The sequence below is a fragment of the Apodemus sylvaticus genome, chromosome 13 (assembly GCF_947179515.1).
Source record: "Apodemus sylvaticus chromosome 13, mApoSyl1.1, whole genome shotgun sequence".
Lineage (NCBI taxonomy): Eukaryota > Metazoa > Chordata > Mammalia > Rodentia > Muridae > Apodemus > Apodemus sylvaticus.
This window is the reverse complement of record NC_067484.1, coordinates 71,697,557-71,710,747: the sequence shown is the minus strand read 5'-3', so window position 1 is coordinate 71,710,747 and position 13,191 is coordinate 71,697,557. Positions and strand designations below refer to the sequence as shown.

The following is a 13,191-nucleotide window of genomic DNA, read 5'->3' as shown; positions in this document are numbered from 1 at the left end:
TATTTACTGCCCCTCCCACCGCCAAGTGTCCTGCATCCCGTTCAGGGCTTTCCAGCCTGGAGCTGGTTATGATGTCCGTTAGCGCCAGGCTCTCCGGCTTTGCAGAGGTAGGGGTTTGAAGGTGCACAGGAGGCGGGGTGTTCTCTGCACTGTGCAGTGCGGTGGAGTGGGGTGGGTCTCTGCCCTGCTGGGAAGCGCGGTCAGAAGCGTGAAGCAGCTGTGTAATCCGCTGGATGCTGACCAGGGCGCTCCCCATTCCAGTCAGGAGCCTGCGGATTGGCTGGGTGTAGGCACACGTGACCGACATGTGGCTGTATTGGCGCAGCCTGCCGGGGTGTCACTGGAGACAGAATGGAGGTGCTGCCGGGCTCGAAAATGGGGTAGGTGCTGGGCTGTGATGGTCAGGTTTGCTACAGGGGAGAGGGAGGAGGTGATTTTCCCGTGGACTGCCTTAAACCGGTGACCTTTCCTTGGCACAGGCTCTGCTGCCACATGCCAAGCCTAGGAGGCAGGGGCGTCGTCTCACTCCTCTCCCCACCCCCCACTGCAGTACAGGAGATGGATTTCCTGTGCTCCTGATCCCTGGGATTTTGACAGAAGAGGAAGAAAGGGGGAGGGGTAGAAGTGGTAAGGGGAGGCTGGGGAGAAAGCTGTTTTGTTTTTTATAATGCCTGTTGACAGGGGAGTGGAATAACAGTATCTAAGGAAACGGTAGAGGACAACAAAGAATGGAGCATATTCATGGCGAGGAGCGAAGCCCTAGCCCTTTGAAAGGCTGCTTTCCTCCTTGGCCACAAGGACATGGGCAGTGGTAGCCAAGAGTGGGCATTGAGCGCTGCGGCTGATGGCTCGTGTGGAATCTAGCAGAAAGGGCTACCGCGATGGAAGGGGAAAAGGACATGCACTGCGGAGCCAAGTGATCATTTGGTTGACTGGCGAAATATTGTTCAGTAGTAATGTGCCTGCTTTTGTACGACATATAAGTGAGCTCGCTGAGAATAGGGTGGCAAAGAGATAGCAGTGTCTTTGTTAGCTCCAGAATGCAGTGGTGGAGGCTTTCTGTGGTGACTGCAGCAGGGCTTTGCTGTAGACAACTGCAGAGTGAGTGCCCCAGAGCAAATAAAATGCTCAGTACAGACCGTGTGCAAGACAAGCTCATAGCTCACCCCAAATAGGAGAAAACTTGTATTTTGCTTTTTAAAGGAGGAAATATATCAGATTATGAATGTTTTGGCAGTAAAATGTATCAAACACTTTGATTTTGTATCACAAGAGATGCCAGATGGTTTGATTTAACATAAGTCCTATAGGAAATCTTAATGCATTATGTATGGAACTGGATCTTTTCCTTTGTTAGTCCAGCTTTTATGCTGTTAATTAGATCATCTAAGATCATATCACTTTAGAATATAAATTACTTTGTGAAAAATTGTGGACAGTAAATTTTTTATAGGCCTGATACTTGAAACCCATATTTATTAAGTAAATTTGTATTTCTTTTTTGTCTTTTTAAAATTTAATTTAATAAAACCTTCAGATAACTACTTTAAATGTACGTCGATTTAGTGAGTATCCGTAAGATATACTCAGTATAAAGTGTTTTAATGACATTGAATTATACCTTTACTCAGATGTTTAAAAGTGTCATCTGCAGACTGAATTTTTGCCTTATTTCTGTGCATGTCTGTAACAGCTTCCGCACTCCTGATGCCCTGCACTAGACTAGAAGTGGCTTTGTGGAGCCCTCTAGGGTCAGTGTGCAAGACAGTCCCTTTTAAATACTTTTATGTGGTTTATCTTAAGAGAAGTTCCAATTTTGTCTCAGTAGTTTTTCAAAATAATAAAGAATTATTACTTGAGTAAATAATATGACATAAAATTTTCAAAGACATGTTAGAACAGTTTGTTCATTTCTGCTTTGTTCTTTGTTGCTGTTTTGAGACAGTCTCATTGTGTAGCTCAGACTAACTTCCAACTTACTGTGTACCCCAGAGCAAATTCAAACTTCAGATCCTCCTGCCTCAGCCTTTCAAGTGCTAGGATCATAAGACTATCCCAGTATGCCAGGCCTAACTTTATTCCTGAATTTTGTTTTGTTTTGTTTTATGTTTCAATATTATGTGATTGTAACTATCAGGATTAAAAGCACTTAGGATAGATAGTGTTTGAATCTGAGGGAAATCATAGCCAGGAGCAAAGGCGTCACACAGAGCTGAGTGAGTTAAAGCTGACACTGTCCAGTCCCCAGGATCTGAATGTAGTTCTTTAATTTATTGAATTCTCATTTTCACACATATTATCTCATTTAATCAACTAGTGCGTGCAGCATTGTTTTCATTTTATGTGTTTCCTAGTTCTCTTACTTGTGTATGTGACTTACCCAGAGTCATCTATTGTATAAGGATAAGTGTTTCCATATAGTTTATTTTACTTCAATAAAATTACTATTAATGTCTCAGTATAGAACATACAAAATAGTATATGACAATTGATTTGAAAAGTGGTATCATTCATGTGGACAGGAACCCCTGCATATATGACTTTGAATGTTTTGTTTTTCGAGACAGGGTTTCTATGTGTCCTGGCTGTCCTAGAACTCACTATGCAGACCAGGCTGCCTAGAACTCACAGAAGTTCACCTGCCTCTGCCTCCCAAGTGCTGAGGTTAAAGACTTGTACCACCAATGCCTTGTGAAATTTTAGCTATAAGAGTGCTTTATAAAGATTTTATAGCTTAAATTACATTGATTGATTGATTGATTATGTATAGGTAACATGACAACTTACTGACTTGGTTCTCTCCTGCCACATGGGTTCCAGGGATCAAACTCAGTTTATCAGGCATGATGGCAAGCACCTTCACCCATGGACCCATCTTGACAGCCCCAGAAATTGCACAATTAAAAATCAATCTTCTAAATATTTCTACAATATTAGATTGCAATATCTTTTGAAGTTAAATAAATATAAGACTAAATTAAGAAAAGATCACTCCTATTTAGTGTAGCATTCAGTATTTCATTGAGTTTTTGTAGTCTTTAAAATTACTTATTGATAATTACTATATCTAGAATTATATGACCTATTTAGAAATTCATAAATTAAATAATCAAAAGTATTTTTTGTGAACTAAATCAAAGCTATTCATGATTTTGTTTGCCTGAATTACAGTGTAGATTTTTATTTTACTGTTTTCTCCTTTATTGACTTTACATGATGTAACTAGTATTACAGTCTTACAGGTTTAAACCCTAGCTTCCCACTGGGGGATGAGTCCAAGTGAAACCATCTACACAAGCGCCTGAAATGCGACGGCACTTGAGTTAGAATGACAGAACACTGAGGAAGTATACTCAGCACATACTTATCAGAGTGCCAGCCACGTGGCAGACCTCAGAAAGGTGGTGAAGAACCAAATAAAGCCTGGGAACAAACCTTGTGAGACTGAATGCAGGTGAACACTAGTAGTTTTGGCTAGCCCTGGGCACTGGTTTTTTTAAAGGTTTATATTATCTGAAATGTTTTCTGATTTGCAGGAAAAGGATAGATTGTTCTTGGAGCTATGTTATATAGGGAGGGCTTCTTCCTCTTTGTTTCCACTTCTCCTTCCATTCTTCCGTCAGAGGATGTGTCTTGGTTTTGCAGTCCTGGAGATTGAACCCCACAGCCTCCATGCTACTCGAGCCTCTGGTGGGGCCAGGGGCATTTTTAAGTGTACAGTTCTGTGGTGTTGAATGCATTGTACATCCATAAGTACCATCTTCTTGAGAATTTCTGTCTAGCATCCTGTAGTGATTATTACTCTACTGGAGGCTGTAGGGTTCCTTTTTTCTAAAATTTTTTTTGGGGGGGTTGGTTTTTTTGGGGGGGGTTGGGGGTCTTGGGTTTTTTTTTGTTTTTTTTTTTTTCTTTTGGTTTTTTGGATTTTGGTTTTTTTTCGAGACAGGGTTTCTCTGTATAGCCCTGGCTGGCTGTTCTGGAACTCACTCTGTAGACCAGGCTGGCCTCGAACTCAGAAATCCACCTGCCTTTGCCTCCCAGAGTGCTGGGACTACAGGCGTGCGCTACCACTGCCAGGCTTTTCTAAATTCTTGTTACCTTACACTGCAGTGGTATACACTTGATCATGACCACTCACTGGTTGTCTTAGGTATCTTACAAATCACACCAACACTTAATGGCTTGAGATGACATTGTGCTTCAGTTATAAGCATGTCATTGTTTCCATGAAGCAGAAGTTCATCTTGTCTGTGTGAGAAAACTCTGATTTCTCAGGAAAAGTCAGTCAAGATTTTGGTCATTGGCAGTCATCAGGTCCTGACTAGACCTGAGGCGCATTCCAAGAGAGCCTCAGCTTCCGAGTGGCAGTGGGCTGGGCCGCAGTCTCAGGAGCTTGTTTGTGGAGCTCCGAGGGGCTCAGTGTCTTCATGACATGGCCACTGACTGTCCCCAAGTGAACACAGCAGGAGAGAGGAAAACAGGAAGCCACAGTGTGACCTGTTCTCCGAATGCCTGTACATTATCAATTCTGTTGTCTCCACTTTAGTAAGAGCCACTGAGGCTAACCTACAGAGAGAGACGAGTTAGGCTTCTTAAAGGAGTAGAGGCGGAGAGTTTGCATGAACATTTGAAGGTTGTTTCCATGAACCAAGAAAACGTCACTGGGATTTAGTCCTAAGAGAAGTGGTCATCATATTGGCATTGTTCCTGTTCCTGTTATAAAAAATTACCACAGTCTTAGTAGGTTTGCTGTGTTTGGTTTGTGAGGGTTAGTTGGTTGATTTATTTTTTTATTTTTTATTTTTTTGGAGACAGGGACTTGTATAGCTCAGGTTACCCTTGAATTCCATATGTAGCTGAGGATAGCCTTGAGTGATTACTGATTTTCTAACTCTACTGCTGGGATTATGAATGTTTACCCAGTTTTATGTGGTGGTGGGATCAAATCCAGTGCTTTCTGTGTGCTAGGCAACAACTGAGCTATATCCTCTCCCTACTTCATGGTTTAAAACAAAAGTTTACTATTGTCCATTCTCGGAGGTCAGATGTTGACATGGTTCTCACTGTACTGAAGTGAAGAGACACTTCCGAGCACTGCATGTCCTAAAGCTGGAGAGGAGCATTCATTTCTTCGCCTTTCTTTCCCCTTCTCTCCCCCACACTTCACTCCCTTTCTTCACACTCACTATCCTAATTGAATCAACTCCCTCTGAACTTGATGCCTTGCTTCTGATGTCACATGCCCTTTCCTGATTGACCCTTTGTCTTCTGAGGACATATGTGGTAACATTGGTTCTGCCAGAGTTCAGAAAAATTGGCTGCACAGGCCTTACTAATCACCTCTGCAAAGTCCTTGTAGCCAAGGAAAGCTGTGTGTTTACGGGCTTGGGAGATCACTGCACACAGCTTTCTGGATTGCCCTTTGGTTTGCCACAGGTGTCCTAACAGCGTTTTTCCCTGAAGCGTTTTAAAAATTAATTTTGAAAATTATTCTTTTGCGAATGAGTGTTTATCTGTGTATTAACTACTTAGGACTTAGTCTATAATAGAAACCAAGAGTTGAACTTATTCTTTGTACTTTTAGACTTTCTGCAGCACCTTTTGTGGACTTTCTAATCAACCCCAGCCTCCTTATACTATCTAACCACCTTATACTATCTAACCACATGCACAGTGGCGTTTATATCTCTCCCTCTCTGGTTTCCTTGATTCCTCTAGACTGTGTGCGTGGTGCATGATGCGTGGTGCATGGTGTGTGTGTGTGTGTGTGTCTTTTTGTGTCTGTGTGTTTCACTCTGCGTGACTGCTATACATACATACATACATACATACATACATACATACATACATACATAATTCCTGATATTGAACTTGGGGGCCACAACTTATGCCCCAAGTTGAGTCTGGTCACTCATCCTCAGCAATTAAAAGCCAATTGAAAGAACCAAATTGAAAGTGGAAGCAGAAGACTTCTTCAGTGTGGCCACATTGGGAAGAGAGAGATGTAGTAGCCCCATTCCCCCACCCTACTTCTCTGCCCTGAATTGAGACAAGGACAGGTCACCCATGATGGTAGGATTTGTATATCTAAGCAGTTCAGGTCAGGATATGTGACCACTACCATCATGGTTGATTTGTCCTTTTCTGGACTTTAGTCTCATTCTGTAATCTGAAAGGTTTTTACAACTATGTGGAATCTCTTTCCAGAAGACAAGTTTCCCTCTGCTTCTTCCATCATGAGATTCTTGGGAAATTTCTATTTCTTTGAAAGATCCCTGTTTCAGTAGTATGATAGTCAAATTGAAAGACATGGGTATCCCTTTGTAATATCCTCGTTTCTGCCGGATCTGCCTTCCCTTCCTGGAATACATTTGTACTGATCTCTGCTGTGGTCTGATGGACGGCGCAGTTGAGAACCAAGAGAACACATCCTGATGGATGCTTTTCCAGGAGTAGCCTCCTGCCCGCAAATTCCGGGTGACTTCAGAACAAGGGACATATTAGCTTATCTTTTATAATATTTTCCCAGAGCTGTTGTAACAAAGTGCCACAAACTGGTGGTTTAGAACATTAAAAAAAATCCCTGATTTTAGTCTTTGGAGGCCAGAATGTTGGAAAGAGTAATTCTTTCTGAAGACTCCAAGGAAGAACCTGTCTCTTCCTTAGTGTTTGATGCTTGCTGGCATCCACTACCTCACAGCTGTCTCTTCAGTCTGTTTCCATTGTCAGACAGTAGTCCTACTTTGTGTCTGCTCATGTCTGTTTAATGACAGCCTTGAATTGAACCATTCATTTATTTAGATCCCATTTTAATACAGTATCTTAGCTTTCTTACTATGCAGAGACCCTGTCTCCAAAAGGTCATGTCCATAGGTTCCTGTGACTCAAGCACAACCCAAACCATTGTTGGAAATGAAAATCAGCAATACATAAAAAACACAAAAACAAAGCAGAAATAGTTTTCCAAAGTGACCTTTTTCCTTTTGTAGAAAGGGTACCAGCGCCAAACCCGCAGCTGGGCTTACCCCTGACCTAGGTGGAGACTGCACTTCTTCCCACTGGTGGTACTTGGCTTTATAGTCTGATATGACTGGCACTGTCAGCACAGAGTGGAAGGGGCATGACTACTTTTGATAAGAAAAGGTTTCTTATTACCACTAGCACCCCCTTATAATACTAGTTAATAGTGTATGGATAAGAAGTTATTAAATATTTTTGATTCAATTATGTAGCCACAGAGAGAACTCCATTATTTTATTCCTTAATGGAAGATTATCCTTTTGTTTTTCTTTGACTTAGCCTTGTTTTCTGTTTGTTTGCTTCTGTAACTGATAGGGCATATCATGTCTGTTCCTTTTCTCATGCATTTATCTTCTATGTGACTAGAATTGGGAACATTTTTTATGGAATTGCAGAAGCTGCATGTTACATACAGACCTCTCCTAAAGATGTGTGTGTATGTGCCTTAGCTGGGCAGGCGAAACATGTCAGAGTAAATGGAGCACAGTTATGCCAAGATTTGTTATAGTTACTGCTCCTTCAGCAGGAGTATGCAGTGTGGACCAGAAGTGTCTGTCAGGACGGCTTTGTGTGAGGCAGCTGATCTGAACCTAGAAGGATAAGGTACATCACAACAAGGCAGAGGATGGAACAGTCTGGCATCCACAGCGGAAGCTACATCACATACATGCGTACATGCACGCACACACTCCAAAGGCAGGCTTAAATTTTTCTTGATTCATAAAAGTTAGTCATGTTTCTGAGTACCAAGCAAACCTTCAAAAAGCTAACCCTAGTAGTTTCCATGCACAGTCTGCGGCCAGTCTCAAAGGCAGCAGTCAGTGACAGTAAAAGGACAGGCTCTTCACATTTCGTAGAGAAGTCATTGAAGGAACAAAAGACCAAACATGAAGAGGTTAAAAATGGCAGATATATTCAGTGCTGTCAATATGCTTAGACAGCTAGAGGAGACAAATTGGCAAAAATTAACAAGAAGACTTACCTACTGAAGACATTTCTAAACAGTTTAAAGAATCTTTTTTTCCAAAGGGAACTTTCTGATTTGAATCCTAGCTTGTTTTCACAGGTTAATATTTCAAACTATTCCAGACCACATTAAAAAGTGAGACATGCACTACTTCATTTTATGGATATAGCATAATCTTTATTCAAAATCTTATACATACATACATACATACATAATATATACATACATACTGGGTCTCATAAAATACTGAAATGCTGAAAATTGAAGAGAATAGAGCATGTACAAATGGGTTTGTTTCAGGAATGGAGGATGGCTCAGCATTAGAAAAACATACACTGTGAGAGGAAAAACATCCAGCGACTGTCTTAGTTAGGGTTTCATTGCTGTGAACAGACACCCATGACAAGGTTTCTCTTAAAGGACAACATTTAATTGGGCCTGGCCCTGAGTTTCAGAGGTTTAGTCCATTATCATCATGGCAGGAAGCATGGCAGTGTGCAGGCAGACGTGGCGCTGGAGGGACCCAGAGCTCTCCATCTTGATCCAAGGGCATCCAGGAAGGACTTTCGTCTCCAGGCAGCCAGGAGGGGATGCTCTTCTGTACTGGGTTGAGCTGAGATCACAAAGTCACACCCACTCCAACGAGGCTATCTCCTAAGAGTGCCACTTCCTTTGGGCCAAGGATATTCAAACCACTAGCAACTTCTTGTAAAACGTTTAAAAAGGAAGGAAAGTCCATAAATATTCTTAAATATTTATTATAAAATTTAAGAATTTTAAATGCTGAACTTGTAAATTATTCCTCTTAAAATCAGGAATAAGAATTTTTGTAACATTTTGTAGTTTCAAGGTAATAATATGATAAAAAGAAATGAGATATAAATATTCAGAAACAAAGATAAATGCGTTCTTGGTTTATATAATTGTATGTGCAGTAGATATTCTAGAAAAATTTAAAATTCAAAGTATTGATAATCAGATGTTTCATGATGTTTCATGTATAGAAACTTCAGTTGGGAAAATAACAAATGTCTCTGAAAAGCATATGTTCTTTCTTAGTAGATAATTTAGGAAATTTCACTTAGGGTACTACTGGATGAAGAGTCCTGAGACATAGTATGATTTAGTGTCATAGAAATTTTAAGTCTCCCAAGTTAATATAAATAAAATACAGTTGGGTTATAACGACATTTCTATTCAGTGAAAAATAAACAGTTGACTGTTATGAATATAATTGATTTCCTATACAGACTACTATATTCTTTTGATACACAGTTCTGTATAAATGAATATAAAATGGAATTTTTGATTTGAACCTTCTCTGATAGTAAAGTATTCACTACAGGTTCTTATAATGTTGGCTAATCTTTCAATCCTGAAATAAAGTCTACTTATTCATGCTTTATTCTTTTCTAGTATTGGGAATTTCCTGTTTCCTAGGATACTATTAAAGTGATAGTGCAGTTTTTGAAAGTGTGAACTTATAATCTCGAAAGAGAGAAGCAACCAAATGGAAGACAAGTGAATGAAGTGACTGTTACGAAGATCAGGCAGCTGGAGGTGAGCTCCTCACCACTGCGCGCCTTGGCATAGTAGGCTGCCTCTTATTATCCAAGAAGAAATACTATCCGTAGGAAATATCCTTTCAGCAGCCTTTGAAGTTATGTGGACCATCCTTGGATATTTGAAAATTAGAATAGATGCCAGGACTTTGCAAATGGCTACCAGTTTTTATAAATTGGCATTATTTAAAGATAGTCATGCCTTCCCATTTTTGTGTTTTTTAAGGATCCTTTTCTGCTGGAAAGACCAGAAGGCGCAACAGAAATCATGTTGGCCTACAAAGGGTTATAATGCTTGTTGTTTTCTCTTACAGAAAAACATGTGCAGCTTGGCATGGTGGTGCACACTTTTACTCCTAGCACCTAGGAGGCAGAGATGGGGAGGGAGCTCAGCGATCCTGAGGTCAGCACGTAGACATAGGAGGGTCTAGACTGGCCAGGGCTACAGTCTTAAAACCCTGTCTTTCCTGTATTTGAGATGCTACCTTTATTGTATACTCAATTTGTGTTTACTTTCAGATTTTAAAAATTATATTATACTGACTGACTGATTTGTATGTCAGTATTACAGCTTAAAAACAAACTGTATTTAGACTTTTCATGACGGCAGGCACACGTGTTAATCCCAGTACTGGGGAGGTAGAGACAACTGGATCCCTGAAATTCCAGGACAACCAGGGATGTTTAGTGAGATAATTTTTGGAGAAACAGCATATTTATGATGCCGAATCTTCATATGCAGGCATGCCTTCCTGTTTGTTGAAGATCTTGTATATATTTACAATATCTATATTTTGTCAAATGGATTACTTCTATAAAAATTAAGGAAGCCATCCATAACTTTATATATGGGAGCATGAATAACAGTTCTTATAAATGAGATTTGTTTCTTCTGTTTTGCCTTTTATTTGCCTTCTGTTTGAACATATAAAGGAGACTATAATCCAATGCTTCTGTGTAAATAGAGCTGGTATGAATTACACTAAAGACACTGGAGTATTTGGCTGCTTGTTTGGTGCCGTAGTTGAACCCAGGTCTTTAAACCTGCTGAGCATATACTCCACACTGAGCTGTTGCCTTGGTCAGCACACCCCTTATATTTTTTATTATTTTCATCAAGTTTGGCTACTGGAACTGAAAGCCTTTCCTCCTCTCCCTTCTTAGTTCTTTTCTCTGTAGATCTACTCACATACCGAGCAATATAAACTAACAGTAACAGCTTTGCCCTTGCTGTCCTTACCCCAGTCTCCATTGCTACGATTGACTGCAGCTATATTGTATATATTGACATGCCCAGCCATATTGTACATAAGGGTCAGTTTGGTAAATTATATTTTCTGGCATGTTGTCTGTTTCATTGAAATTTTCAAAATTCTTGGACTAATGGTCTTTTACGATTTTCCTGGTTTTCATTTGGTATTAATTCCATTATCATCTACAAGTTATTGATGGATATGTCCCTTTTTTAAAAACTAAGACAAATTCTGTTACTTAAAAAAAAAGAAAGCAACCCCAGACATAAAGTAGTAATAATGAATTCTCCACATGTAATCCTAATTATGCATCTTTTACATTTCCATTCCCTGTCTCGTTTCTTGCAGTGTTGTGCTTTTCAATAAGCATTTGGAGAAGAGTCTAGCCCTAGCTCAGATATTTATGGCATGAACAGAAATCTGTTATATTGGCTTCTTAACTACAGAAAGTGAAGTTGAGGTGTGTGCATGTTCTCAGCAACAATAACAAAAGTTGTTGAATGACTTTCTAGTTACACTATTTGGTATGAAATTCTTATGATTGCATGAAGTGTATTCCCAAAGTAAAAGCCTGAGTTCACAGATTGTGTGAAGAGCAGCTGCAGGCGAGGGAGTGACAGCTCAGCGTCCCAGGAAGGTTGTGAGTGGAGGATTCCTGCACGAAGCATCTTGTCTGCTTTTCCGTTGTTAGAGCAGAAAGGCGTCAGCGAGTGAGGTTGTGTAGGGGAGTAGAGGTCAGGAAAGACTACCTCTCAAAACAAGGGGGGATTCAGCCACTGAGAGTGCAGGGCCAATCACAGCCACCTCCAGCGCCAGAGGATCTGGCGCCCTCTTCCGGCCTCCTTGGGCATTGCACTCATGTGCACAAACTGATCATCATCAACCCCCATCTGAACACTTGTAATAATAGTTCCTGCCTGCTGTGCACGTCTGCTTTTTTTGTGATTGTGTAATTGTGATCTAAGTTCACTTCCACATTACATTTCCCTTGTTTGTTTGTTGCTTTAGTATAGCATCTGTTACTGTATATGAAGTAAATTATTCTGAAGCTTAATTATAGAACTTTGTCAGATCTCCGCCTGTCAGGTGATTCCAATGTGCTGGGTGTTTCTTGTCCTGCGTTATTATTGGCATGTCTAAAACAGAAAAATGGCTAATCCTGTGAGTCTCTCCTCTGTCTCTAAGAGCTCTCACTGGTCCTGCAGAAGTGTTTACTTCTGTGCTATCACCTGTTGGTGTGAGGGAAGGACCTCACTGTAAGGTCTTGTTATGAAGTTATGCTTACAGGTGTTTTTGTAGAGTGTTTCTTATACACTTTTGTTTTTCCGTCTATACTGTTTGCTGACTCCTAACAGTGTCCCTGTAAGTTATATTAAAGCAACTGGTAAATGTCCAGCTGCAAGCTGAAGTAACAAAGGGGCAAATGTTAGCTGACAAATGGCCACCTGCGCCCAAGACCCGTGTGTCCAAGTGCCAAGTGCTCATTGTTTGTGCCGTGGAGGCATCTTATAGGTGGTCTCCAGCCCAGGCTGCCCTTTTGGGCACCGTTGGGCTGTCCCAGGTTCACCAGTGACTTGTAGAACTTACTAGGTTTGAGTCCCTTGATATGTTGTTAAGGTCCCCGAGTTGTACCATTCCCATATTATTATGAGTAGCCAGTATAATATTCTTGTTAAATAATCCAGAATTGTTTATTCTTAATTTTTATCCCAAAGTGAGTTGACATTAAACTGAAAGGAGAATGTGGGCTTCCTGACTCTTTCTTGATCAACCCTAGTGTACCTTGTGTCATTCTGTGACTGTTTAGTATGGAGCTGGTTTCTCCTGTCTCCTCTATTTTCTCTCCTTTCTTTGAAGTCTTCCTTCTGAGGTCATCCACCTTAACCTTTTTATCTTCAGCCTTAGTTAGAATACAGACTGCTTGTAGGACGGGCTGTCCATCCCATCAGAGTTTTATGTTTTCCTTTGAGATGACTGTGATGGCTGCAGTTCTGTGGCATCATAAATCTTCACAACTACTTTGCCATAGATTAAATTAAATAACCATGGTAGGATGAACTCTGGTCTCATTAATGTATTCTGCTTCTGAAAGCCTATAAACCATGTCCAAATCAGAAACTAAAGTGCAACATCACTTACACAAATTCTTTATCAGTGGTTGTATTCTGTAAGTTTGATGTACAGGACTAGTTAGGTCATCTTTAACCTTGAAATAGTCTTACCAGATAGAGCTCTTACCTGTAGAAATGCAAATATCTTCAAATGGGACTGAGGCCCTGCCTTCTGCTTTAATCCTGTTTCTCTTCAGCTCAGACCCCATGTCCATCCTCTTAGGGACTGTTGCTGCTGGGAAGATGGCGTCTGGGGCCCAGACCCGCGCAGAAGCCCC

General features: G+C 40.7%; 1 protein-coding gene across 5 annotated transcripts in view; it reads left to right on the top strand.

The window, feature by feature from the left end:
• The window catches only part of Apc (APC regulator of WNT signaling pathway), a 96,504-nt gene that overhangs the window by 23,613 nt on the left and 59,700 nt on the right, over positions 1 to 13,191 (top strand). Inside the window, exon 1 of one of the 5 annotated variants that reach the window (XM_052155873.1) lies at positions 344 to 380. The exons of the other annotated variants lie outside the window; for them this stretch is intronic. The gene's annotated coding sequence lies outside the window, so the exon portion shown is untranslated. Of the gene's footprint in view, positions 1 to 343; positions 381 to 13,191 lie in introns of those variants that run through there. 5 annotated transcript variants of the gene reach the window in all.